General features: G+C 38.0%; 1 protein-coding gene across 9 annotated transcripts in view; it reads left to right on the top strand.

The window, feature by feature from the left end:
* Positions 1-26,602, top strand: part of LOC130884855 (fibroblast growth factor 14) — a 989,760-nt gene that overhangs the window by 712,589 nt on the left and 250,569 nt on the right. Inside the window, exon 1 of one of the 9 annotated variants that reach the window (XM_057786119.1) lies at positions 14,342-14,774. The exons of 7 other annotated variants lie outside the window; for them this stretch is intronic. The gene's annotated coding sequence lies outside the window, so the exon portion shown is untranslated. Of the gene's footprint in view, positions 1-14,341; positions 14,775-26,602 lie in introns of those variants that run through there. One more of the 9 variants, XM_057786118.1, reaches the window with a different exon arrangement.

The following is a 26,602-nucleotide window of genomic DNA, read 5'->3' on the forward strand; positions in this document are numbered from 1 at the left end:
TAAGTTTTCCTTTGTTTTTGCTCTGTAATCCTCATGATGTTGACTGTAGATTTGTCCTATGTCAAGTATAAACTGTGAAATCCCAGGTTTACAATTCTTGTTAGGCAGAAAGTTGCCCATGCCTTTGCCTAGGCAACTACTAGACATGAGAATGGGATTAGTCAATAGCCAACTAGAGTGTTTGGTCGGCCCTCAAGTTGAGTATATGACCAAGATGAGAGAGAACATACATAATGGAAAAGTAGACATTATGGCATTTGCTAGTAGAGAAATTCAGATCAGTCTAATGCTAAGGTGTTATTTTGACATCAATTTACTTTTCTGTCACATATAAATGTATCTCTGAAGTTTTGTTATATTCGATAGCAATAAAACATATTTGCTAGGTGTTGCCATTTAATAATCTTTTTTTTTTTTTTTTTTTGGTTTTTTTTCGAGACAGGGTTTCTCTGTAGCTTTGGTGCCTGTCCCGGAACTAGCTCTTGTAGACCAGGCTGGCCTCGAACTCCCAGAGATCCACCTGCCTCTGCCTCCCGAGTGCTGGGATTAAAGGCGTGCGCCACCACTGCCCGGCGCCATTTAATAATCTTAATCTAGATTCTGGGGTTACAAAAATGAGCAAAACCATTCTTAATAGCTTCCCATAAGAAACTAACACAAAACATATTGTAAACTGTTTTTTCTAAAGTTCAGCTCATTTCTGATAACCTTTCTAGGTTAGAGAACTGAAATCTTACAGCTAATTCTTCTGTGGAAAAGTTCACTAAAACTCCCTTTCTGATACTTCTCAATTGAATTAATTTATAACAGGCAAGAAAATGGTAACATGGTTTCTGCCAATCATCCCACTTCCCAAGTATATGGAGATCTCTGGAAAACTAATGTGGGATACTTTTTACCAGAATTCTATCTAGTTAGGAACACAGAGTTGTTCTTTTATGCAGCACATTAAGCTTACCAAAATAATAAAATCTGTAAAGGCATTAATATTTAAAGAATTAAATGTCAATATAATCAATGAAATTTCAAAAAAACAGCTACATACAAGGGAGTCTTGCAAAAACCAGGTGATTTTTTTCCTATGCATAATGATAATGAACATTTATTTGGACATAAATAATAGAAATGCTCATAAAACCAATATTATTCAATCTATTTAAAATTCTTAAGAATTTTGTGCATGAAACGCACAAAAACTATTTCAGAAAAAAATCACATAAATTTAGTGCAAACCATTAGATTAGACATCAATGAAAAAGCCTGTGTCATACTCCTGGATAAAAAAATGAAATATCACAAAGATGTCAGCTGCTCACACAGTAACACCAAAGCTTAATGGAATGCCACTCAAAATCTTCATGTGCTACATTTTTGGACAACATAAAATGGTTCTAAAATTAATTTTCAAAAAATAGAAAAGAGTGTTAATAATTGAAATTGGCAGATGGACTTTTTCTTTCAACTATTTGGCATGTTTTATAAGGAAAATGGTTAAAATAAGATGGATTTTATCCAAGATTTTATCCAAGAGTAGACATTTCTATCACACCAAAGAAATGATAGCACCAAATGACAACTTCCATTCAAATTTCAATCCATTCTAGTGTAAAGCTGAACATTTTGTCAACTATTTTTAAAAAGAAGAGAAAATGACATTAAATCATTTCAAAAATATAAAATCAATTCAGTGGATTCTTCATTTGATTCCTAATTAAATTCTATATCAAGGCAGATATAAATTTATAAAGATGGCTAATGTAAGAAAATTCACAAGAATAAGACTGATAGGATTCATTTACCTCCCCCCTTTGAGATAAGGTCTGCTCTATAGCCTAGGGTGACTTCTATCTTGTTGTTCTCCTGCCTCAACCTCAGTCTCTTAGTACAGGGATTATAGATGTATGTCACCAGGCCTGGCTTCACTTCACTTACATTCATCACTAACAATAGAATACTGGAAAAATATTTCTAAAATTTATGAAAAAAATCATTAATGATCTCTTAAGATTTTGGAATTTTGGAAATGGTTCCATTATAAGAACCTGCAAGTGTTATAATCATTAAATACAAAAGATACTTTTTCTGATATTCATCATATTCAACTCATCAAAGCCATCATGTACTATAACAGCATGCATCTCATCAAGCTTTACAAATCAATAAACGAATGCTAATATCCAACAAAAATGTACAAATTGTAGCAAGAGAAAAGTCTTAGGCCATGTAGTAAGAACTATGAACACATAGAGCTTAAGAACATAAAACTGTTAAGTGAGCCAAGAAACAAAAACATGGCGACATGACTTCCCATCATTTGGTTTAGAAACCTGTAGACAGCGATGGGTTGGGGCAGAAGCATCTGTATACTACTAGTGAGTACCACTCTTTTATTCTAGGAAGCAGCCTACACCCATGCCCCCATGTCTGACAGTGCACACTATGTTCTCTCCGCATAAGGCTCCTGGCTGGCTGACATTAAGGCCTCACTTTATTAATCCTCAGAAGCATCCCTGAGGAGTACTGTGTCATAATTCTATAAAAAGAATGCTGTTTTCTTCATATGAAATTTAAACTAGGCTTGGCTCCATCCAAATATATATATATACATATATATATATGTATATATATATATATATCTCAAATATTCTTTTCCTCCAATATGTGATTTATGAGGACTTTTCCCACATTATCCCAGAGACACAAAGATTCAAGGATGCTTTTATCAGCATCAGCTTTTACACTGATACCCAAATCAGTGGTGATGACAATTTTCTATCTGTGTGTTCATTGGAGGATTGGAGGTTGACAATAGAAACCTATGAGATATCCAACTAGATCACAGATTTTTTCTGACCTGCTCAAGAAAAGATTTTGCTGAGTAAGCAATGCTTTTGTCAATATCATAGCTATATCCATCATTTAGCTCAATAACAGTAGCACCATCATATTTATAATCTTATTTATTAAAAATATAAATATTGAGTACAGTAGTAACAGGCTCCATTTGGAGACGGGATACAGCAGTGAACTAAGAGGAGAGAAACCCCTGATTTCAAATATATTTTATACTTAAAAAAACTAAGTAGTAAGGGTAAGTCTTTAGAATAAGGCCATTCATTCCATTTATTTCTTTTTCCTTATGTGTGAGGGGAAATACTTCTATTCTTGTTGGGGTGACTATTTTCAGGTCATGTTAAGGGTATGACCCAATAACACAAGCATCCTTTATTCATCCAAAAAATAATTTTGAGTGTCAATTATTTGTTAAGTTCTTTTCCAGTTGCTATCAAGAGAGGAAATAGTAAAATAGACAAAAACTCTCCCCTGATGTACAGGTACCCTGTATAGACAATAAGCAGATAAATGAACAAAATATGGAGAATGTTAGAGTAATCATACCTAAATGCCTTAAGACTGGAAGTTCAAAATCAAATGGAAATAGGAAAACAGCAAAACATTCAACGTCAGGTATACTTCTATCGTCACTGCAAAAAAAAAATGTTCATAATGATTCACTTTTACTAAAACAGACATGTACACTTTATAACTGGTCTTTTGCTAAGGATATGACCCAATAACACAAGCATCCTTTATTCATCCAAAAAAAATAATTTTGAGTGTCAATTATTTGTTAAGTTCTTTTCCAGGTGCTATCAAGAGAGGGAATAGTAAAATAGACAAAAACTCTCCCCTGATGTACAGGTACCCTGTATAGACAATAAGCAGATAAATGAACAAAATATGGAGAATGTTAGAGTAATCATACCTAAATGACTTAAGAATGGAAGTTCAAAATCAAATGGAAATAGGAAATATTTGGTCAGGGCAATGAAAATGTAGACAGAATACATTGGAAAGATTTTACTAGGTGATGGTACAAGTAACATCAAAGTGTGAATAATCCTAAAAATTTTCTGAAAGAAGAACATGCTAGCAGAAGAAAAGACAAGGGCCTAGGATATAAGGATGTTTGATAGTTCAAAAGGTAGGAAGGAGACAATGTGGAATAGGTAAGACTCAGAAGAAGGATGCAAGGGGAGAATGTGTCCTAGAGATAATGGAGGTCACATCATGTAGGATGCAGGAAGTGAGACCTAGACCCCCAAGAATGATGGGACACTGTTACTGTGTTTTGAGAACAGGCATGGCTTTTTTTAAATAGATTTATTTATTTATTTATTTATTTATTTATTTATTTATTAAAGATTTCTGCCTCTTCCCCACCACCGCCTCCCATTTCCCTCCCCCTCCCCGAATCAAGTCTTCCTCCCTCATCAGCCCAAAGACAAATCAGGGTTCCCTGCCCTGTGGGAGGTCCAAGGACCACCCACTTCCAACCAGGTCTAGTAAGGTGAGCATCCAAACTACCTAGACTCCCACAAAGCCAGTACGTGCAATAGGATCAAAAATCCATTGCCATTGTTCTTCAGTTCTCAGTAGTCCTCATTGTCCGTTATGTTCAACGAGTCCGGTTTTGTCCCATGCTTTTTCAGACCCCAGCCAGCTGGCCTTGGTGAGTTCCCAATAGAACATCTCCATTGTCTCAGTGTGTGGGTGCACCCCTCTCAGTCCTGAGTTCCTTGCTCATGCTCACTCTCCTTCTGCTCCTCCTTTGGATCATGAGATTTCAGTCCGGTGCTCCAATGTGGGTCTCTGTCTCTGTCTCCTTTCATCGCCTGATGAAGGTTAATATTCAGGAGGATGCTTATATGTTTTTCTTTGGGTTTACCTTCTTATTTAGCTTCTCTAGGATCACGAATTATAGTCTCAATGTCCTTTATTTATGGCTAGAAACCAAATATGAGTGAGTACATCCCATGTTCCTCTTTTTGGGTCTGGCTTAACTCACTCAGGATAGTGTTTTCAATTTCTGTCCATTTGTATGCAAAATTCAAGAAGTCATTGTTTTTTACTGCTGAGTAGTACTCTAATATGTATATATTCCATACTTTCTTCATCCAGATGGTTTCAATGCAGAATTCTACCAGAACTTCCAAGAAGAGCTAATACCTATACTCCTTAATGTATTTCACAATATAGAAACAGAAGAGTCATTGCCAAATTCCTTTTATGAAGCTACAGTTACCCTGATACCAAAACCACACAAAGACCCAACCAAGAAAGAGAATTATAGGCCTATATCACTCATGAACATCGACGCAAAAATTCTCAATAAAATACTGGCAAACCGAATCCAAGAACACATTAGAAAAATTATCCATTATGATCAAGTAGGCTTCATCCCAGAGATGCAGGGCTGGTTCAACATATGCAAATCTATCAATGTAATCCACCATCTAAATAAACTGAAAGAAAAAAAGCCAAATGATCATTTCATTAGATGCTGAAAAAGCATTCGACAAAATTCAACACACCTTCATGGCTTTGTTAAATGTGTTGATTGCATTTGTTCTTGTAAATCGCAGTAACAGAATATAAGTCATAGGGCAGTAACAATAGAGACACTAGTTGAGACACAGAAGTAACCACAGCAAGAGCTGAATGAGTGTGAGAGGAAGCAGTAAGGCCTGACCACATTTTATTCATATGCTATCACAAAACATATCAGACATTTAAAAATGTGATATTATTTATTTAACGCACAGAGACCCATGTCTTCTATCATGTTGGTACTGCTGTTAACAGTTTACTTATCATATTGAATATTCATCCACCTCAAGTTTCCTTCATCCCTCCATCAATCAAGTTTATAATGAATCTCAACATAAACTGCTGACATCTGTGCCTGTCTTCCCAAATAGTTCAGCATGCATATCAACTATATCTCAATATATTTATAGTCTATTTCATATATTGTTTGAATAAAGTAAGTTATAAGTCATTTCAGTATTCAATATAGTACCTTCATTGACAAACATTTTTTTCATGCCTTCTCTTAGTCAATTTATCCTATACCCAAGTAAAATATTATTCTAAATTTTTCAACACTTTTTTTTTAATTTTAAAAATATAGTACCAATGTTTTTGGATAAATCTTTTCAGCATCTTGGAAAGATTCAGATATGTTGCATATGCTAATAATTCATTGTTTTAAGTGCATCCCCAAAGTGCTAGATGAGACTAACTCAATTAGTAGAGAATTCTTATTTTCCAAGCATATTTGGTTTAACTAGTTGACATATGTGAAGCTGTTCATTGTCTTCTAAAACCAAAACAGAGAATTGAGATTTAGATTACTCATCACTTATAAAAATATACCTCAGGTTTTACAGCATTAATTTTTCTTGTGTCTTAACAAAGAGCACACAGCATTTGCTAAACCATAACTTTAGTTTGTCACCCTGTTGATCATTATCTTCGTTTTATCAGTTATTTTATTTCTAGTATCCTTTTTAGTTTTGCATGTGTATATATGTGCTATGTGTGTGTTTGTATATGAGTCTATACACAAATGTGAAGGTGCATGTGGACATATATATGTGTGTATCTCAGAGTCCCAAGGTTCGCTTTGGGTGTATCTTCATTAATCAATTTCTACCTTTATATATTGAAGCAAGGTCTTCCCCTTGAACCCATAGCTAGGTCTAACCAGCCACCTTTTCCCAGAAACCCTCTATGTCTGTTTTCTGAGCACAGGTACTGCATGAATTTTGGGAATCTAAACTCGAGTTCTCATATTTGAGCAGCAAGTGCTTTGTTCCTGAAACCATCTCACTAACCTCTCCAATGTTCTTTTTATTAAACACAGATGAAGAGAGGAAGAAGCAGATATGCTATTGAAAATAGCACCAAGCTTAGAGCCTCTTGAGAGCAAGCATCACATCCCATTTTACAGTGAGTCTCCCCAATCTCAGTGCCTGCAGGGTCTTCTATGAAAGGGCTCCATCTTGTTTGACCTTCACTAACTCTTCAATTTAAAGGATAAAGAATTGTTTGATAAACATTTAATTGCAAATACTTGAAAATTATAAGGAGTTAAAACTTGGATTCAGAAATTTACTTCAATATTAGAACTTGACTGTGTCAAGGTTTACCCCATTCTCTAGGACTGGGTGTTCTTTGACTTCATTTCAGGGAATCAGAAAAAAACAAAAAACAGAGTCAAGATGTGCCAATTTCAGGTTCTGTGATGAAAATTCTAAGGTCTACAAAGAAGCAGCTAAGACACAGACAAGATGAAAAGTGATACATAATGAACAGGTTATTCTAAAACTTGTTTTAAAGTGTCTCCAAATTGACTTGTTTTCCCTGAACACAACACATAGCTTCAGATGAATTTGTGTACATCACTATACCTGATAATTACTCTTAATCAACTAATCAGAGGATTTTACCTTGAAGATAAAATGCTTAATATCATGTTCTGATCCAGATAAATACTTGCTGATCATCGTGAAGAAAACTTTTCATAAGATTGTTTTCTCTAGTTGTCTGTTTTCTCTTCCTTGGAACCAAAGTTTAATATGAAACTAATATCTTTTAAAAATACATCAGTCATTTGGGGTTTAGCAAGCATAAGCTTGCTAAGATGGATGCAAAGATACACAAACCAAATAGTGCTTCATTACCAGGAGAATAAAAAGGAGATTGAATACAGCACAATTGACTATGAAATTCTATTTACTATTCCTTTCTTGTAAAAAGCTTAATTCTTAACTAAAAAAATTAATTATCTCAATATCACTGAGGAACAAATACATTTTAATTTTGTTCCATAATGTACAAATCATGGGTTTTGATTTTAAACACATTCTGTGTCACTAATATAAAAGAAATTTTAACATCTAAATATATTTTGATTAGACAGATCCATAAGAATATCAATACACATATTGCTTAGAATGAAAGAATCAATTGAGGATATTGGAAACATGCGGTTTGCTGTTTCTGTTAATAATATGGCTATAACAGCTATTCTCAGTTGTCTTGACTATATCTGCCATGAACTATAGTCCAGAAAAGGAGAGAACACTTGGGATTTGGATCTTTAGGCAAGAAGACAGCATGCCTTTGTTCCAGATCTTGAAGCTGGAAGGCACACCTTTAATCTGGGCCACACCTTCTGCTGGAAGCCCATATAAGGACAAAGAAGAAGGGATGGTTTGTTCTTCCTGCTTGCCCTTGCCTTATCAGCACATCCATTCCTTCACTGGCATTGAAGTCTACTTATTTGGGATTTTATCATATTCAGAAGACCAGCTGGAACACTCAACCTCATGGGACTGAACAGCTACTAGATTCTTGGACATTCCACTCAAAACTAAACATTGTTTGACTCAGGCTGTAAGTCATTCCAATAAATTTGTATGTGTGTGTGTATGTGTGTGTGTGTGTGTTTACATAGAGAGAGAAATATATATAATATATACATAGAGAGAGACAGAGAGACAGAGAGACAGAGAGAGACACAGAGAGAGAGACAAAGAGAGACAGAGAGACATTCATTTCATAAGCTCTGTGACTCTAATTAGAACTTTAACAATAACAATTAGAACTTAACAATTTGACATTAACAATTAACAATTAGAACTTTGTATTAACAATGGTATAGATTTTGTTTTGTTTCTACTGAAGCATTTTTTTCTTTTTTTTTAATTTATTTATTTATTAAAGATTTCTGCCTCCTCCTCGCCACCCCCTCCCATTTCCCTCCCCCTCCCCCAATCAAGTCCCCCTCCATCCGAAGACCAATCAGGGTTCTCTGCCTGTGGGAAGTCCAAGGACCACCCACCTCCATCCAGGTGAGCATCCAAACTGCCTAGGCTCCCACAAAGCCAGTACTTGCGGTAGGATCAAAAACCCATTGCCATTGTTCTTGAGTTCTCAGTAGTCCTCATTGTCCGCTATTGGAGCACCGGACTGAAATCTCAAGGTACAAATCAGGAGCAGAAGGAGAGAGAGCACGAGCAAGAAACTCAGGACCGCGAGAGGTGTACCCACACACTGAGACAATGGGGATGTTCTATCAGGAACTCACCAAGGCCAGCTGGCCTGGGTCTGAAAAAGCATGGAATAAAACCGGACTCGCTGAACATAGCGGACAATGAGGACTACTGAAGCATTTTTTAAAAGGCCTTTTTATTGGTCCATAAAATGTTTACACATCTATTGATGTGGGATTCCTCTCCGTGTGCTGTGATTGCCATTGAATAATAAAGAAACTGCTTTGAGCCTATAGCAGAGCAGGGCAGAACAGAACTAGGTGGAGAAAGCTAAACTGAATGCTGGGAGAAAGAAGGCAGAGTCAGAGAGATACCATGTAGTCCCGATGGAGACAGATGCCAGAACTTTTCCTGGTAAGCCATAGCCGTGTGGCGATACACACATTAATAGAGATGGACTAGTTTAGGATATAAGAGTTAGCCAGAAATACACTTAAGCTATTGGCCAAACAGTACTGCAAATAATATGGTTTCTGTGTGATTATTTCAGAACTTTGAGTGGCTGGGAAAGAAACAAGAGATCTCTCTACAACAATCCATGAGTATAACACAGTATTTCAATACATGAATACATCTATACATATTGTATGGTTCAAATCAAGATAATATTACCATCTCCTTACCACTATAATATACTTGAGTTGTATCTTCTGATTATTCACAAATATGTGATATATAAAGGATTAGTGTTATTTATTGCATATACGTATTATATATAACATTTTATATATACATATATGTGTATCTGTATATAGGTATGTATGTAGCCATGTATGTATATGCACTAGATTCATGTCTTAGTTGGGGTTTCTACTGTTGCAATGACATGCCATAAGCAAAAACCAAGTTGGGGAGTAAAGAATTTCTTTGGCTTATACTTCAGCATTGCTGTTTGTCACTAAAGGAAGTCAGCACAGTAGCTCAAACAAGGCAGGATCCCAGATGCAGGAGCTGATGCAGAAGCCAGGGAGGGGAGCTGCTTACTGGCTTGTTTCCCTTGACTTGCTCAGTCCACCTTCTTATAGAACCCAGGACCAGCAGCCCAGGAATGGCACCACCCACCATGGTCTAGGTCCTCCTCCAATGATCACTAAATGAGAAAATGTCTTACTGCTGGATCTCAAGGAGGGAATTCCTCAGCTGACACTTCTTCCTCTGATGACTCTAGCTTGTGTTAAATTGACACACAAAACCACCCAGCAAAACTTAGTAAGTTTTAATTAGAATAAATTCTTCATAAAAGTCTCAAATAGCTCACAAGATAGTAAGCACATATAGAACAAGAAAAAACTGAGAAATACAGGCACCTATGGAAGGCATCTGTCAAACCCAGGTGACCGTAACTGTGATATTAGAGCTTGGGAGAGGAGAGCAGAGATGCTGCCATGGTCTTCCATTGGACTCAACAACCTGTGAAGTCAGAGGCTATAGGAAAATCTGTCCAGGAGTTGGACAAGGAGACCATGCTACAAAGAGTTTATACTTTGAGTCATCACTGACAAAGACTTCTAGACAAAACTCTCCCAGAAAGTCAGAACAAAAGGGAAACCATTAATTAGTCCGACGTGAACTATAAACTTTTACTAACTTTAGATACTGTACCCTTGTGGGGACCCAAAAATGTGAACCTATTTCACCTTGTCTGAAGATAAGAGATTTGAGTTTATTTCTGCTCTTTTGAAGTTGTTGACAAAAGGTGTGGCTACAAAACAAGATATCCTGACCTAGGGAGTGGTTATTTGGTGTTTTGGACAATAAGATGGCTCATAGAGTTGGGTTCTCTCCACCCCGATCAATGGCCAGAGAATTTGAGGATACTTCTGCTCCTTCTTTTAAAATAGGAGGTGGCTGCATACAGGATACTTGGTCTAGGGTGCATTTGCCCAAGACATCAAATGTTTTGCACAGAAACACTCCTGCCTCCTGCCTGCTGCAGCTGCTTATGCTTAGATAACTTTTTTCATTCTTCCACAGTTCCTGGCCTGGCCCATGAACTGGAGGTACCTTCATTCCGAGTGGGTCATCAAGTAACAGTCAAAGCAATCTCCCACAGATATATCCACAGGCTAACCTAATACAGCTATTCCCTATTAAGTTTCTCTTTGCATGTGATTTTAAGATGTTGATGGTTAAAAACAACCACCACAACCACCAACCATAAATTTCCCTCAATAGAAGCTTTGCATACTGTTTCCCTAAAGATCCAAGATAGACCTTGCTAATCACTTCACAAATCAGCAATATCTCTGTCCCCTTGTTCCAGCTGTTATGAGTCCTGCTGAACATTGTGTTGGCTTTCCTATGCCCTACCCACTCCTCATTAAGACATATTTTCTGCCTAGACTAACTTCTGTATCCAAGAAACCATGACAGTTAGTTGGCAAACAAAAGCCTCTTCCCTCTTTATATTTTTATGTGGGTATATTTAACCTTTATTTTCCCACCCCAAGAGACTTTAATAGAAAAATCATCTGATAAATAATCAGGGGAAAGTAGATCTTCAAATCATATCACATAAATAACTGTGTACTGATTTAGATCAATTCTAAAAGGAGCCTTTAAAAGACCCTTGAGCAATTATATAAGCATAAAGTATCTATACATCAAATCTAATTGAACAGTACTCAACTGGAACTCTCCTCTAGTAGGATTGGATGGTTATATTTCCAAGGCTTACACGGCATCCTTCCCAAAGATTCAAAACTCTCTCTTTTGGGGGCTGGAGAGATGGCTCAGAGGTTAAGAGCATTGCCTGCTCTTCCAAAGATCTTGAGTTCAATTCCCAGCAACCACATGGTGGCTCACAACCATCTGTAATGAGGTCTGGTGCCCTCTTCTGGCATGCAGGCATACACACAGACAGAATATTGTATACATAATAAATAAATAAATATTTTTAAAAACTCTCTTTTTTATCATGGTTATTATTTTATTGGGAATTCACTATGAGTAGGTAAAGGGAATAATAGCTATTGATGGATATGAACAGTGAGAACACACGAGGTAGTAAGAAACAAGTATCCCATTTTCATCAGATTCTTCCTATCTTGTGTTTCCTAAGCACTGATTGGTGTGTGAGGACAACTACCTGTAAGCCATAAGTTCCAGTATTAGTTGCACCTTGCCCTGGTTCCTGCTGCACTGTGCAGACCCCTGCAGCTACTTGGCCTCCTCTTCCATTTCATACTATAATACAGATTTAACTCATATTTCACACATACTAACTTTCTTTCCAGGCCCAGGAATTGAAGCAAGAAGAAGCAAATGGAGATGACATGCTATGAAATGGGGACACAGGGTGTTCTCAGATGCTTATTAATCCACCGATTACAGGTTACAGTGTGTCCTGACCAAATAGCCCAGCATTGTATAATAAACTGAAAATCTCATGGTATTCAAGCGTTGGAAATTGATGTTAGTTTGTCATAAACATGTTGCAAGACAGAAAAAATAATCTGTGAATTATATTAATTCATATAACAGCAATTTTGGAGGAGGTATTTGTTCATGTTTTCCTATTTTGACTAAAAAGAAAATTGGAGAAATAATGAGCAGGTAGAGAGAGTCAATATGGTATTTTGAATATAAGTATTCTCTTTTGTTTCTTTCAAAAATCTCTTCCTATATACAGTGAATCCCTAGATTCTAGAATGGATGTATTGAGCTTCTCCACACATTCCCAAATCACAAGGACTTTCCTTGAATGCCGTGGACTCTTCAAGACTCCGAATCGCCCATGGTACACAGAGTGACTCTCAAGCAGGAACCAGATTTGTCAGTTGTGGCACACGCCTTTAAACCCAGCACTCGGGAAGCAGAGGCAGGCGGATCTCTGTGAGTTCGAGGCCAGCCTGGTCTACAAGAGCTAGTTCCAGGACAGGAACCAAAAAGCTACGGAAAAACCCTGTCTGGAAAAATCCAAAAAAAAAAAAAAAAAAAAAAACCAGAAAACAAAAACAGATTTGTCAGTTGAGATGTGTCAGTTATGGACAGGGAAGGCTCTAAAGGGCCTGTATGATGTAATATTGCTGGGATAGGTGAAAACCACCGCTGAAACATGACATTCAATATTTATAAAAATCTTGGTGTTAAAATGTCTCATGATTATATTTTTCCTGTGATAATTCTAATTTATAATAATAAACCCAAGAGTGATATGCCATTTTGTATTTTAACACAAGCAATAAAGTAGTATGTAGGTTAAAATAAAATGTAAACAGAGAGATGATGAAATGAACAAGTAAAAAATTTAAAGTAAATTAGCTATGGATTTACCAGTATTGAAATTATTTTTAATTATTTTATTCTTACTAGGCACTCAGCCATAGCAATCATGCAGAAGTTTCCGGCCTGTGATTTCACTATCACAAGACAGTCGGGATGGAGAAAGATGAAGCTTCTTCTAAAAGGAAGATTAACTGACAAACAACTTCTTATCACAAAATATTCTATCACTTGCAATAAAAGTAATATTACACACACATTTTAAACATGCATTTTTTGGCCTTGTTTACTTAAATTTCCGCCTTTACAAACAAACCAATCTTCACAATCCTTTTAGACTGTTTGTGTTTTACAAGCATTGAAATTATTTTTATTATGAAAATGTCTCAGTCCTTTGCATAAAATACAGATTTTTATATAGTTGGTTCTGAAATCTAAAATTTTAAGGAACAAAAACCCCTCACATTTCTATATATTGTAAAGCACTAATTATGAACATTTCCCTGTAAACAAACATAAACAAAACCTCAACAAACAACAACAAAAACAAAACAAGCCAAAAGTCCACAAACAGTCTAAAAGGGCTGTGAAGATTGGCTTGTTTGTAAAGGTGGCAATTTAAGTAAACAAGGCCAAAATAAATGCATGTTTAAAATGTGTGTGTAATTTTACTTTCGTTGCTAGGGATACAGTATTTTGTGATAAGCAGTTGTTTGTCAGTTAATTTTCCCTTTAGAGGAAGCTTCATCTTTCTCCAGCCCGACTGTCTTGTGTGTGTGATAGTGAAATCACAGGCCGGAAACTCCTGCATGATTGCTATGGCTGACTGTCTAGCAAGACGAAAACATTTAAGCAAACCTTTAGAAGAGAGTGCAATGGAAGGTGTCCGCTGGTCGTGCACATGGTACTTGAGATGCAAGGTGACCCTACACCTATTCTACTGGGGTCCCTAAGAGGCCCCAAACTCCAACTACCCTGGTGCCACAAATGGGGTATGGGGTCAACCATGTATGAACAGACTTTAGCCTCAGTCTACATGACAGAGACCGAAAACTTTAATAGTGCATTTATTATTTAGCAATTTTATACTCAGATGTGGTCCTGGTTAGTACCCTTAAGACACTACTTAATAAATTAGGACGACAGAAGCATACACTGGGCTTGCAGGCCTAGAAGTAGGAGCCCCCACAGCAGCCTAAGATTGCCCAGCTGTTGCTGAGAGACTGGCTCTCGCAGAGAGAGGAAAGCCACCTGCAAGTCCGAACCCTGGCACTGCCAACCAGCTGCGGCGCCGCCTTGAGCATCCTCTGTAGCTCGCGCAGCAAAGCCAACTGCAAAAGGCAAGCTAATAAACGCAAGGCCAGGACCCCCGCAGCTCTCCCCAGCCCCGAGCCCTTGCCGCGGACGCTAGTGCAGGCTTGCAAGGAGCTGACTGAGCCGCCATAGGTGAGGGGCAGCGTACCCGCCGGCCCAGACCTGCACGACCCGCAAGGATGCCACCCGCCGCCGCCGCCACCGCCGCTGCCGCCCCAGCCCCAGCACCGTGACCGCTCCACGCGCCGTGGTTACAGGTTGGTCACCGCCGCTGGCCCCGGAGGCAGCGGCGCGGCGGGCACAGAGTCCTGATCAGAAGGCCGGGAGCGCCCGGTTCGTCCTTCGCAGGGGTCCGGCCCGGGAAGGGGCTGGGGACAGGAAAGGCCGCCCACAACTCAGCCTGGGGAGCGCAGGGAAGGGACCCTGGGAGCAACTGTGCGCCCTCCGGCTCGGGGCCACCTGGCCCGGGGCCGGCTTTGGGAAGCCATGGGCCTCTGGATGGGGCCTGCCCAGCCTGGGCATCCAGCAGGTGCTGGAGGTGGGGGAAGCAGGTGCCTGGGGGTGGGGCTGATGCGCCTCGAGACCACCACTGTGCTGTCCTTGTCTGCCTTTGGCCTTCACCAGGGTCATCCCCCAACCCGGATGGTTTCAGGGGTACCTCTGCTCCATCAGCTTTTGGGGAGGCCTTCCTGGCCTTGCCCCACTCAGTGATCCTGCAGACTGCTGTTTGTTAAATGGTCCTCGGTTGGCCTGGTTGAGCAGCTATCATTGGGGTGGCCCACCAGCAAGGAAAGTCCTGTCTTGCTAAAGCAACTCCATTTTGTTTTGAATCTTTAAGAGCCCAGCTTGGAGGGCCTGGCTGGAATTAGGAAGTGGGTCCAGAACCCTGACCCAGGGCTGGCTATTTCTCTGACTTAAGTTCTTTTGAGATAACATAATGCTTCTGAATCTGGACCCTAAGTTCTTTCTCATAGAAAATAAATATTTTAACTTTGAGCCCAAATTTCCAAAGAGTGTATTATGAAGGATGTGTAAATTCTCTCTCTCTCTCTCTCTCTCTCTCTCTCTCTCTCTTTCTCTCTCCCCCCCCCCCCCCCCCCACACACACACCTTAGGAAGATTTTAATTTCTGGACCCAATTTCCCTGGGTGGAAAATAGGAAGTAAGGCCCCTTGCGACTTTTGTTTCTACAGTTTTTGGTTTCTCAGATAGGATGAAAAAATAACAGGCCTCTGTTTCTGTTTTTGTTTTTAAACTTATGATTCCTCGTTTCATAGCTTTTGGGGTGACTTTGTGTTACCTGGGAGAAGAGGCAGGTACTGTGGCAGTTTCTAAGCAGCAGGAATGACTTTTTACATCCAGGTTGTCCAACAGCCCAAACAAGAATCAGGGCTTCTCACATCTCCACAACTTCTGAAATTGATTTCTGAATTGTCTGGTGTCCATTCTGTGCCAATCTATGCTGAACGTTTCAGTCTCCTCTGATATAATTTTGACTCAACCCTTAATAAAACTACATGAAGAAAAGAGGAAAATTTGGGCTTTGCTGAATAGCTAAATGTGTGAAGGGCCATTAGAGAGGGGAAGAAGAAGGTTAGCCTGTCTGAATAGGATGCTGCCATTGGAAAGGATGGTGTTAGAAGTCCTACAAAAACAAAACCATGATTTCTGAAATGGTAACAGCAAATTTATAGCTTTGGTGTGACTTGAAAGGAGATTCAATAGGAAACCTGAATTTAAAAGAAGAAAATTTACTCATAATAGCAGCATTGCTCACAGTTCCGTAAGCTGATGGCTATGAAGTGTTTTGCTTTCCTTTGTGGATGGCAGCGTGTTCCAGTTCCTTTTTACTTCTTACCAGCATGAACTGCAACTGTATGTGTCTGTCTGTACACATGTCTGTCTGTACTTGTGGAAGAACATATTTATTTCATCATTCATCAATGGTGCTAAGATAATTTTAGATTTAGGTGCTTGCATTGGAAACTAGTCACATGTAGATCTCAAGTTGTAAGGGAAAGTTTACATCTCAGCCACAATATCATTCGTAAGTCAGATACAGAGATAGGATGTGAGTCTTCTTTGAGGAAAAGAGATGGGTCTGGTCCTTAAAAATCTGTCAGGAAAATACCCATGCAGGACATCACACAGTGACAGGCACTGCATTCTAGTTTGGGCCTAGAAACTATGCTCTTGAGCTTCAAGACATTGCAATTTATCCTTGTCCCCAAACGGTAACAGAAAGATGTTTTAGAATTGAATGCCTGTCTTACGTGTGTCAAAGACTCTCCGGAGAAGCTTTGTGCCTTCAGAATTTTTTTTCTGTACAAACATTTGAATTTTTTTCAATATTTGTTATCTTCTAAAATATTTCTTGTAATTTTTGAGATTATAATTACATCATATCTCCCTTCCTTTTCCTGCCTTCAACTCTTCCTATATACTCTACTGTGCTATCTTTAAAATTCATGGCCTGTTTTTTCATCAATTGTTTATATACGTATATACATATAATGTATGATCATATATACATTTCTAACTACAACCTACTCAGTCTGTGTAATGTTACTTATGTGTATGTTTTCAGGTCTGACCATTTGGTATTGGATAATCAATTGGTGGGCTCTTTCCTATGAGACTATTTCTCCTGCTCTCAACATTCCTTAGTTGCCTGTAGTTCTTTGTATAGAGTTGAAGCCTTGCACTTTCCCCTGTCTACATTAACATGTCAATTTCTACTGCCTTTGTTCAGTTTATGTTTATGCAATATGTTGGTGAAAGTAGTAGGTTTCTTATTTTAAATAATCAAAGGGGGTAGAGAAGCTAAAGGATGAGGAATTGAGATACTCATTTTTTTTTTAACAAGCTGATACAAATGATTGCAATGTCCTCATTATTAGTAGTCTTGTTAAATTCAGAACATTAAATAGCTGTGGTCGTGATGCTAACCAGTCTTTATGCCATTTGTTCTATGGACTATTTATTACAAACGTTTGAAGTGTTTCCGTACAGTTTGCTTACTTTAATACTTTGTAAGACTATATTGCTCTGCCCCCCAAACATAACCTTGCTTGCTAAACTGTTATGTCTATCATTGGATGCTTGTTGCTTCTGTTTTCATTACTGTAAGATAATATCCTAATAGGTCATCATGATACATTAGTCGATTTCTATCTTTAGCTTTTTCTGAAAAATTATTAACAGTTATGTTCCTTAGAAGAAGCACACGATCATTATGAATATGTGCATATTTATCTAAACACAAATGTAAAACTTAACTTCCTTGAAAAAAAGATTTACTCTGTCGTGATATATACATGCCTTCCTGAATTTATGTGCCCCACAAATGCAGGTGTTTGTGGAGGCCAGAGGATATTAGATCCCCTAACCTGGAGTTAGAAGAGATTATGAGTCACCCTATGGATGTTAGGAACTGAACCCAGATCCACTGCAAGAACAGTTAGCATATTTTAACTGCTGAGTCATCATTTCAAATCCCATAAAAATATATTCGGATTATATTCCATGCTTTAGAAGTAAACCTGAAAATTTTAAAGCATGTGCAAGTGACCTTCCCTCTTAATGAAAGAAGAAAAGTCAATAACTTGACCTCATGATTTTTATACAATTTAAAGACTTGTAAGAAATTCTTCTGAAAACCAAGCAATAAAATTGAACATCTATAGTAAAACCGAAATTGAAAAACACTACAAAAATTGAAAGATGAAAAAAATAAATAAATGCACTGAGTTTTAGGAACCAAAACATCTTGGTTTGAATACATAGAGATGTTGCAGTTTACAGCTCTCTCTAGGAGGCTTGCTCAAATACTAAGAAAGAGAAATTCCACAATGACCTCCTAGCGTTAGCATGGTTTAGTGAACACTGGGGACTGTGTGTTGGTGAGACAAATGTTCACATCTGAAGCAGTTTCCCCAGCAGGTGCCAGGGAAAGTGGAGCTAAACCCAGAGGAATATCCTCATTTGTCAGGGACTGAACCAAGAGTCCAGAGGGAGAGCAGGTGCAGGACTCCAGGGAGGTACCAAAGAAGGATTAGAAATACAAAAGGCCCAGACCCTGTAGCCAAAGGATTCATTTATGGGGAGATCAAGAGGGAAAATTATATCCAATTATGCAACGGAAAGAGATGAAAGGAAGACTTTGTCTGTAGAGAGGATGGCATGTCTGGAATACGGCCAACAGAGACATACACACATGCTCTTCATGACCACGAAAACAGCACAAATGGAACACAGCCATGTTTTACAGTGAAATAAGATCATTTCCCCCCTTTTAAATTACAAAGTATCCAAATACACAGATCAAAATAGGCTGTCATGTGCCAGGAAAGATAAATAAAGCAGAGCCAACATCTACATATAGCCTGGTGAATTAGATGTGAAAAGGAAAATAACTGAATTTGAAAAGGAAAAGGAAAATAACTCATTAGCGGTCTAACCAAGTGGTTGATTTTTTTTAGTTACATGTGTACAAATGGACAATTTAGAATGAATTGATACTTTCTCACATAAATAATCAATGAACAGTAAAATGACATCCTTAAAATGAGTTAATTCGGAAAAATATCACAAAAAATTCTATAGTCTCAGAATGAAAAAAAAACATGCAAAGCTACTAAAAACAGTGAGGTTGACATATGCAAATATCAGAAAAACAGTTAAATAAGGAGAAAAATGACTTTAAGGCCCTCATAGTTGATACCTTCAATAAAGTTCTGAGTAAAGACTGACTGCTTGCATGTATAATCTTAGCATTATATAATGCAAGACTAAAAGTATTATCACAATGACTGGGAGAAGTTATGACTTGGAGATTTAGTATCTTCTTAGAGTTCTGTGCCCTAAAAGGACATTAGGAACGAACACTCCAGGTTTAAGAGTTAAAGAGAATTGAAATGTGAGAACTACGCAGAGAAAGAGGAGATAAAAACTGAAAATGAAAACATGGATGAGTTCATTGTAAGTACAAAAGCTCTATGTCAGACAGATAAGACTGCTATTTCTAGTCTTTAGGAACTATTAACACTTCCGCTGCATATATTTATTGTGTGTAGTGGTAAGTTTCTTAGGGACAGCTTCTAGTCTATTGTATTCTCTGACCATCCTCACCTCCACACACCCTTTCTACTCCTCCCTTCCCCAATCTGGCATCCTTCCTTCTCTTTGTCTATCTTTTGCTTTCATGCCACAAGTATGCATATGATTGATAAACAATGTGGAGTCCACATTTGAGAAAAATGTGATATTGATCTATAGATCTAGTTTACTTTGCATAATATGATGATCTTCAGTGGCACTCATTATCCAACAAGTAGGTTTCATTCAACTTTATGGCAAAATAAAACCCAATTGTGTACCCAACACATTTTCTTTAGTCATTGATCTCTTAACAGACACCTAGACTGCTTTCATATCTTGGCTGTTTTGTTATGTGCTGCAATAAACATGATGTGCAGAGTATTTTGTTTATATTCCCAGGAATACTGTCATTGAGTTGTAGGTAATTCTAGTTTTACTCTGCCGAGGAGTTGCCATACTGAGATTTATAATGACCTGACCACTTTTCATTTCCACCAGCAATGTATCATGGTTTCTCCCTCTCCCACCTTTCCTCACATTTACTGTTCACTTTCATAGCTATTTCTGTTGTCTAAATTGAGATAGAATACCAATGTAGTTTTATTTTTCATTTTCTTGATCTCTAAGGATGTTGAGTATTTTTTCTCTATTGACAATTTATATTTCTTAGTTTGAGAACTGTCTCTTCATTTCATTAGTATATTTATTGATGGGTTGTTTTATTTCTTGCTAGTTAGTTTTTTCTTTTCTTTTTTAGTTCTGTGTATATTCTAGATACTAATCCTCTGTCAGAGGTACACGAATATATACTCATTAGTAGCAAGAGTTAGAATGCCTGGAAATAAGGCTGTTATTGTAGAAATTAGATGATCTGTTGGTAATAATGGGGATAGAGGTGAATGTTTTACTAGTAGGAAGAAAATGCTAACAGTTCTTGGTGACCAAACAAAGAGATTGAAGTGGAAATTAAGCTCTGTCTCCAAGACTGTAAGATTTTGAATATTTTCATTAGTATTTGTCGTGTCTATAGAAACCAATTACTCATCTTTCAAGGCATAAGTTAAACTGTTTGTTTTTATTTACTTCTTAATTGTTATTATGAAACCCACATATGATTAATTTTGAACATCATTTCTTGAGTATAAGAAATACTTTTCATAAAATAATTTATTGATACTTTTATTGAGAATTTTCTTACTATAATATATATATATATGAATAATAAAAACCCAGAAATAGGAATTGAGATTCAACCTGAAGATCAGAAAAGCAAAACAGCCAGCCACTGTCTCTTACCTCAACCTCAGTCCAAAATGGCAATCCTGCCTGAGGAATCTCAGAATGAGACTGTGTCTGTGAGCCATATCTTCCCATTTTATATTCTTCTCTAGGGCTGGGATTAAAAGTTTGCACCACTGGGATTAAAGGCATGCACCACCTGGTTTCTATGGCAAACTAGTGTGGCTACTGGGATTAAAGGTGTGTGTCACCACCACCACCTGGTCTATAAGGCTGATCAGTGTGGCTGTTTTGCGCTCTGATCTTTAGGCAAGCTTTATTGATTAAAATACAAATGAAATATCACTACAGATCGTGGTTTCCCCTCCACAACTCTTCTGAAGAGATCTTCCCCACCTCTCTACCGGCCAGTTTCATGCCCTTTCTCTCTCTAGGAACAAATACTTTACAAAAGTACAAGTTATAGAACACCTAAGATTAAATTATAACACCTAAAAATTAAGTGTTAAATTACAGCACCTAAAATACAAATTTGTATTAGATAAGTCTTAGCCAGTAGACATTAGTTACTAGATTTTATTGAAGTTTAAAAACTAGAAAATATTAAAACTTGAGTAGTTAGGAACCTGCTAAGCATGAAACTTGGAAATGTATTTAATCTTTCCATGTACTAAAGTACAAATATTAAAACATACGTTATAAATAAGAAGCTAGAGAATAATAGATCTTGCTGATTTTGGAAGAAATTTTCTTGAATCATCATTTTCCCTCACTTCAATATGTAGATATAGATATTTAATAAAGAAAAATAATATCATCTAGTAACCTGTAAAACAAATTTCCATTTAAAATATTTCTTTCACTTAAAATATTTTTATTCTTTGAGAATTTCATGTAATGTATTTTGAGCACATTCACTCCCATTACTCCCCTAAGAATGCCCAGGTCCACTTCCACTTCTCTACACCCAACTTCCTCTCATTCAAAAAATAACCCAGTCAAATTTGAGCTGCCCAGATATTCCTCAGTAAGGAGTCATCTTCTGAAGTAAGGTCAGCTTTCCAAGGGTCACAACCTTAAAGAAAACTGACTCTCTTCCTCCAAGCCAGCAGTTGTCCATAGCACCTTGGTTGGTGCAGAGTCTTGTGAACCTCTTCCCCACCCAATCTAGAATGTTGACTCTCTTGATCTTATGTAGGCATCCAGGGCTCTGTGAATTTAGGAGTACAGTGGTTAGCCCTGTCATGTACAGAAGATAGTTTCACTCTGATGCTCCTCAGCTTCCAGCTCTGGCAATCTTACCCCCACTCCACCCCCTCTTCCACAGTGAACTCTAAGCCTTGCAGGTATGTCTATGATATAGATATACCCTTCGTGTCTGGGCATTCTACTGACTTTACCTCTGCACTTTTACAAATGCAGCAAAACCTTCCTCAAATCCTCAGTAAAGTGATTGCATTGCTTTTAGCATAGTTTAAGAAAGAAGCAGAGGGATATAGTATGCTACTGTTCCTTGGACTTTGGGAAGTAGATTGATTTTAAAAAATTAACGTTTCATTTTCTGTTTCTAAACAGTATGTTGGAAAAAGATAAAGAAAAAGAAGTGTCTCTCTTTGAAAGTGGAGCTTAGATGAGTTTGGCTGCTTCTGTGTGGTCACCCAACTTGGGTGGCCTGACATCCTGTTGGAACTGGAGAAGACAGCAGCAGTCTGTTTCCACAGAGCTACATCTGAGTTAGCGAAGGTCAGGTCGCATAAGAACATGTACTCCCAAGAGAAAAACTGCATTTGGAAGAGGAAGAAAAGGAGCAAGGGAGATGGAAGAGAGAGACAGAAACAGAGTAAAAGAGAGAAAGAGAAATAAAAGGGAAGGAAGGAGATAAGGAGAGAAAAATATCATAGAACCAAAATCAAAACAAATACTTTCATACAAAACTAGACTACAAACTAGTTTGCCTCAGGGTTTTGACAAATACATTGAAGATAAGAACTCCTTGAGCCGGGTGGTAGTGCCACATACCTTTAATCCCAGCACTTGAAAGGCAGAGACAGGTGATTCTATGGGAGTTTGAGGCCAGCCTCCTCTACAAGAGCTAGTTTCAGGACAGGCTTCCAAGCTACAGGAAAACCCTGTCTCGAAAAACCAAAGTGTGGGGGGGGGGTTGGGGTGCTTTTTTGAAGAGCAGAAACTAGGGACAGTGTCTGACACACAGAAATGTCTCAACAGAGTGTTCTTAGTTGAGGTGGAATAAGGAAGTTTTACAAGTGATTACAAGGAACTTGTAACTCCAGGGAAACAGTAATAGATGGTAGAGGACAGATGCTCTGCTGTGACCCACAGCTTAGTTCTGCTAGCATGATGTTCTCATGTCCTCTGTGATGTGGCCTGAGAACATATGGCTCTCGGATTCAGTTCAGAGAAAACCATCCAGCCTCATATATTCCCACTGAGCAGAGGCCAGGTCAGAGGAAAAGGTAGGACCAGCTCAATGAAATTCTGAACAGAAGATTTCCAGAGGGGTAAAGGAAGCTCCCTAAGTGAACCGGAGAACCTGGCTTTGCACACCTGAACGCAGGCATTCTCTTATTTAATTTCTTACACCCGGGAGAGGCAGGACTCAGGGACTCAGTGTTCTTAACCGCAGAGATGTCTGTCTCTCCAGGCCCATGTTTAAAGTTTTAAAAAGAACAGATTTAATTGCAAATGAACAACATTTAAATAGCACCATTCTAAACAGAGTCAAAAGTTTTTAAGATTCAAAAGTAGAATTTGGACTAGCAAAACGGCACCAGGGTAGAGGTGCTTGTCAAACAAAGCTCGTGACTTAAGGATCTCATGCAAAAGGAGAGAACTGATTCCAGAAAGTGGTCCTCTGACCTCCATATGGATGATACATACATCCTTACACATATGTGTGTGTGAGTGCGTGTACATGCTGCGTGCACACACACAGAGATGAGGAATGTGTACAAGAAGTCAAATCTTCTGCCTATTCTCTTCTTTCCTCAACCTTCATTCCTTCCAGTATAAAATATTACTTGGATTCTACTTGATTCCAACTCTTGACTATCTGAACACATTTGCCTCAGGATTTTATTCTATGGAGAAGAGATAACACTAAGAACTATTTCAAAGACACTGCAGGAGCAGTGTGTTGCCTGGCATAGAGCAAGGTCTCAAAAAAAGTTTATTTTCAGCTTTCAAATGAAAGGAAGAAGGAGAGAAGGGAGGGAGGGAGGGAAAAAGAGAGGGAGGAAAGGAGGAAGGGGAAGGGAGTGAAGAAGGGAGGAAGGAAAAAAGAAAGGAAGGAAGGGATCTATAATGTCCAAGCTTGTTTCGCTTCATAATATTAAACAGGAGTTTATGAACCATTTCTCTTGAGAAACAATTAACTGTAAAACGATATGAGCAGCCTTGAGAGCATTAATCCAGTTTTTCCCTCCAGGTCACTTTGGAAAAATATGTTGCAGAGACTCCTTCAGAATTTTTAATGTGTCATCATTCTCTCTTGTGTAGCAAAAATTCTAATTGATCTTATCAATAAAACCCAGAGTCAGATATTGGGGTAAATGCTGAAAGATCAGAGAAGCAGAGCAGCCAGCCACTATAGAGACTTTTTATGTTCACTGAATCCTCAGACAGAGAGGGGCAAGTCCTTTCTCCACAAATCCTCAGACTGCATGCTTGTCTCCTCCCACCTTATATTCCTCTCTCTGCCCAGCCATATTTCTTCCCGTCTCCTCCTCCCTAGTGCTGGGATTAAATGTGTATAACTCCCAAGTACCTGTGTGAGCCACCAAGCCTGGCTCTGCTTCTCTTTGAGATTGATCAATCTAGTGTATCCCAGAGATCCTTCTGCCTCCAGAGTGCTGGGATTAAAGTTGTGTGCAGCCACTGCCTGGCCTCTATTTGATCTAGTAGCTTAACTCTGCACTCTGATCTTAAGGCAAGTTTTATTTGTTACAGCAAAAACAAAATATTACCATGCTCTTGGAGTGTCCAGAGGAGCCTGTTACCTCTGGAGATAGCCCAACACTTCTTTAGCAGATACTTCTATGTAAGACAACCTTTTTTTGAATGAACAGCTCCAAATTAGTAATTTATTATTATGATTATTATTATATTTTATTAAATAAGAATTTCAAACAATGCATTTTGATCATATTCATTGCCATTGTTTCTATTCCACACCTTTCTTAATTAGAAAACCTTGTGCCTCATTTTTTTTAAACCTATCAATTCCACTTAGTAACTTCTAATTGATGTCTTCTATTTAGTCATCCCTCGAAGATGAATTCTAAAATTCCTCTAGTAAGTTCTGCTTCCTTGTATTTTCCCTAAACTTTGAAGAATAAGCAGGAACAAAATCATTTAGTCACATTTATTCATCTGATCACTCCATATCAAAGAACATCAGAGCAGAGGGCATTGCAGGGTGAAATATAGTGGCTGTCGGCTTGGCTGTGGATTTGGGGTCTGACTATTTGGTTTCTCTCAATAAATTTAATTTCAGTGTCTGAGTACAACATTTGCAGACAGACACACATTCCTCATACCTCACGTCATAAGAATTAGTTTTCCAGTCCACATACTCATAGTGTGCTCAGTCAAGAATTTTATGAGAAAAAAAGTTCACTCTAGAAAATGAAGAAATCTGCCACCTCAGGAAGTGAAATTATCAGAAGGAATAATGCTTTTCCCATATCTTTTAAATTTAGAGAAAATGTGATTGAAATACACTAGAACATTTCTAGGATTTATTTAAATGAAAAACCATGTGATAAGTGGGTAATGATTTCATAAACCAAAAAATGGCAGTTTAATTTGATAAGAAATTTGACCTTTCTTTTAAGAAAAGTAATAGATATAAAAAATAAATCAGTGGTAAAAAAACTATAAAGTAAATAAAATTGTAAAAACTAGATTTAATATTAGGAGATGAGATATATCTGTGCACTTTCACAGATAATAATGGGTTGGAATTTACAACCACAAATTTGTTCAAAAATATCTTCATTTGACTGTTTGTTGAAAAATAATTAATTTTTAATTTAGTAGTTCTATGAGTTACATTGCTTTGGTTCACACACTAGGTCAACCTTATAATTAAGGCTGTGTATATGTTATCTCTGTGTGTGTATATGTGTGTGTGTGTGTGTGTGTGTGCGTGCGGTATTTTTAGGTTTCTCTGTTTGCATGTGGGTTCATTTGTGGTTCTGAAACTATTTACCTATAGTTAAACATATTGGCTGACAAATAAAATTAGGTTTCATGTCAACTTTGTCCCTTCCTTAAACAGTTTTGACTATTCAAAAAATAGAATCAGTAATCAAGCAGTCACTAAACAAACAATTATATTACTGGTTTTGAATTTTGGGAAATGCTGTGAGCTGCGTACTAGGTTGTAAGGGCTCTAATTCTGATATCTGGAGGTAATGGTAGAGGCCTCCAGAGAAAGGATGCTAGACTCAGTCATTGTACCATGGCAGGCCATGCAAATTGTCTGGTTTAGGAGAGGCAGATGAGTGTTGGCCATTGAACACACCTGGCAGAGCAGAAGGAAGTGTGAGATCAGAGGCTCTAGGGCTCTGATTGCCTTGAGGGTGGAAGGAAAGCCAAGTGGGCAGAGAAAGTGAAGCCTAAGAAGGGCAAATGGATGCTGGATAACTATTGTGGACTATTCCTTTACCCTGTGTGAAGATGTGTCACTGTGACTGGTCTAATAAAGAGTTGAATGACTAATAGCTAGGCAGGAGGTAGAGGTGGGCTTCTGGGGACAGAGAACTCTGAGAAGAAGAAAGGGGGAGTCGTCAGTCAGATGC

Source organism: Chionomys nivalis, chromosome 12 (genome assembly GCF_950005125.1).
Source record: "Chionomys nivalis chromosome 12, mChiNiv1.1, whole genome shotgun sequence".
Classification (NCBI taxonomy): Eukaryota; Metazoa; Chordata; class Mammalia; order Rodentia; family Cricetidae; genus Chionomys; species Chionomys nivalis.